Raw genomic sequence first — 2,882 nt, forward strand, 5'->3', positions numbered from 1 at the left:
GAGATATGTGAAAGACCCCACCAAGCAGCTCCTTTCTAACCCTCACTCCTGGAAAGTCACAATCAACACATCACTTTGCTAGAAAGCTCCTCTTGGGCCTCTGATCTCAGGGTAGAAAATTCTTTGTTTTTGAGAAGAAACCCAGCACCACGGATGATATAAATTTCTACTTGGTATCCAGGGTTTAGGCCAGAATATGGAGATTTTCACATCCTCTCACAAGGGTGTTTGATTGGGTGAACATCTGTTGTGTGCCAGGCTCTGCAACAGTATTACCACATTGCATTCATACCATAACACTGAGAGGAAGAGATGATTGGCCTTATTTTAGAAATGAGGCCATAGATACTTAAGAGAGGCATTCAAATTATTTGTCCAAGGTCACATAGCTAGTAAACAATGGAAGGCCTGCCTTCCTCTCACTTGTTTGATTTCACTGACCTATACCAAAGAAAAATATCTCAATGGATGTTGGATTTGATGCTTCCTTTCTAATTTGTGTGTATGGTTTTCTTTTCTTTTTCTTTGGGTGGTGCTGGGACTTGAACCCAGGGATGCTTTACCACTGTGCCACATTTTTTTTTTTTTTTTTTGTATTCTGAGACAGGGTCTCACTAAGCTGGTTGAGACTGGTTTGAACCTGTGAGCCTCCTGTTTCAGCCTCCTGAGCCACTGGGATTTTAGATGTGCACCACCCTGTGTGGCTAACCATATGGAACACTTCATCCTTGCACAGGGGACTTGCTACTATTCTCTCTATTGTTCCAATTTTAGGATGTGCACTGCCGAAGCTAGTTCTATTTTCTCTGTTGCCCAGGCTGTTCTGAACTTACAGACTGTACCTGCCAAGTCATTGGTACTGAGGTGTGCCACTCGGTTCAACCAGGCACATATTTTTAATTTTACAGAATTTTTGTCTAATGAGACTGAACGTATATTAAGGAAAAAAAATTTTGGTGGGGGTTTGTATTGTGTGCCAGACCCTATTCTAGGTGTTAGTGATATTATCAGTGAACATATATAGACATTGGGGTTATTATTATTATTTTTTTATCAAACTCTTGAGTTAAAACTCAAAGCTTCATATATACATATTTCATCATGTCCTTCATTCACTAGCAAGACATTGAAACACAGAACCCAAGATTAATTGCTGTCATTTTTCCATTGACTCACAGAATTACTGAACTAGCAGGGTACTTCTGAGGTTACTTAGCCAGCTCCCGAGGCTCTGGGGGAAATGCCAACCTAAACCATTCTATTATTAATCATTTTCGGTGGGGGGGGGGAGTGTTCCATTAAGCCTTTGCAGTAGCCACTGCTTGCTTTGGATGCCTGTAGCCTTTGTGATGATGATAAATTATTTCTGTCCTTAGAATTGGCTGGAGTATATGTCATTTTAAAACTGCATGCATGAAAAACATTTAAAAAATCTTTAATTCTATGCTTTTAAAGAAAATGCAAACCTAATGAGGTTAAGAAATGAGGAGCAAAGAGCTGAGGCAGGTTGTCACATACCTACTTGGTACTAGTGTGGCCTGAATCCTGAGCACTGTGATGGTGATGCTTGATGATTTCCCCCAATTTTCTGTCCCAAACTGAAAGGTCATTTGACCCCAGTTTGCAGTGTATTTTATAGCTTCTGGGAACATCTTTTCTAATAGTTACCTTGTGCGTGACTGTATTTTCTTGCTTTCTTCCAGAAAGCTCTATGCTTCATATGGAATTGCGTACTTGTTCACCTTTTGACCATTATGGTTAATAGAGCTTGACCTCTTGTTTTGATAAAATTATCAGTTGGGTGACTATAGAGTGGAATTTAGTTTTATTAAACCTTACCTCGTGGGAATGTGACAACTCCAAAGCTTAATGAGTAGCCACCGATACTTTAGGTTTCAGATTCCATGACACATTTATTCCTTGAAAATATAGGGGAACATCAGGGATACTCTAGTTTCCCATCTTGAGAATGCCAGTGGGGGAAGAAACTTCTCCTAGAAGAATAACTTGTCAAACCTGGATACAAATTTCCCATCTGAAGTGTTATTTATACCAGTTTCTCAGATAAAACCAGAAGTGTTCTCCATGCATATATCCTCATGTCCTTTCTTTGTTATTATGGCATTGAAACATAGCATCCTAGATTTAGTAGAAAGCTCCTGCTTTTTAGAGTATGTTATGCTGGTTGCTAGGACCCAGGGCTATCTGGGTCATGCTTGGCTTGAGTCTTCTCACAGTGGCTTCCTTATCTTGGTCCAACAAAGTACCTGTGGCTACAATCATTACTTCTTTCAATGCCCAGTTTTTTGTCTAGCTCCTTAGATTACTAATGTAACATTCTCCTCCACTTGCCTATCTGGTTGTAGTTCAGATGTAGGACAGAATAACTTTCTAGGTTATGATAATAACCAAAAGATTGCATGGTCCCTGATTTCCCAAAGGTCAGTTTCCCCACTGGGATCACTATGACTATGGTGAACTACCGGCACATTGCCTTGCATATGGTAGCTGTCTAATAAATGCTTGTTTTTATCTGTGGTGTAAAGTGAACTGTGCTGGGACCCTAGAACTTGGACCAAATCCCATTTTTGCTTCAACAAAGCATGTGCCTTAGGTCAGTCATTTCCTGTATGTGGACTACAGTCCCCTCAGCTGTGAAATAAGGACATGGGCAGGGAGATTTATGAGGTTGCTTTCAGCTTTATGAGTCTCAGTTTGTGACTGACTAAATGGGGGAAGAATTATGGCCAGTCAGTCAGATGCCACAACTTTGTTTCCAAACCCCAGCTGACTCCACAGAAGTGCCCTGCCTTGAGTTGGGAATGGCTGGCCAGTTGCTTTCCTGAGGATCCCATGCCAGAATCTCTAGTCATGTCCTTTGG

At 40.8% G+C, this 2,882-nt stretch overlaps 1 pseudogene; it reads right to left on the minus strand.

Moving 5' to 3' along the window:
• Positions 1-706: 706 nt before the first annotated feature.
• On the minus strand, positions 707-798 carry LOC113199733 (U6 spliceosomal RNA; annotated as a pseudogene).
• Positions 799-2,882: the final 2,084 nt, after the last annotated feature.

The sequence above is a fragment of the Urocitellus parryii genome, chromosome X, assembly GCF_045843805.1.
Source record: "Urocitellus parryii isolate mUroPar1 chromosome X, mUroPar1.hap1, whole genome shotgun sequence".
Lineage (NCBI taxonomy): Eukaryota > Metazoa > Chordata > Mammalia > Rodentia > Sciuridae > Urocitellus > Urocitellus parryii.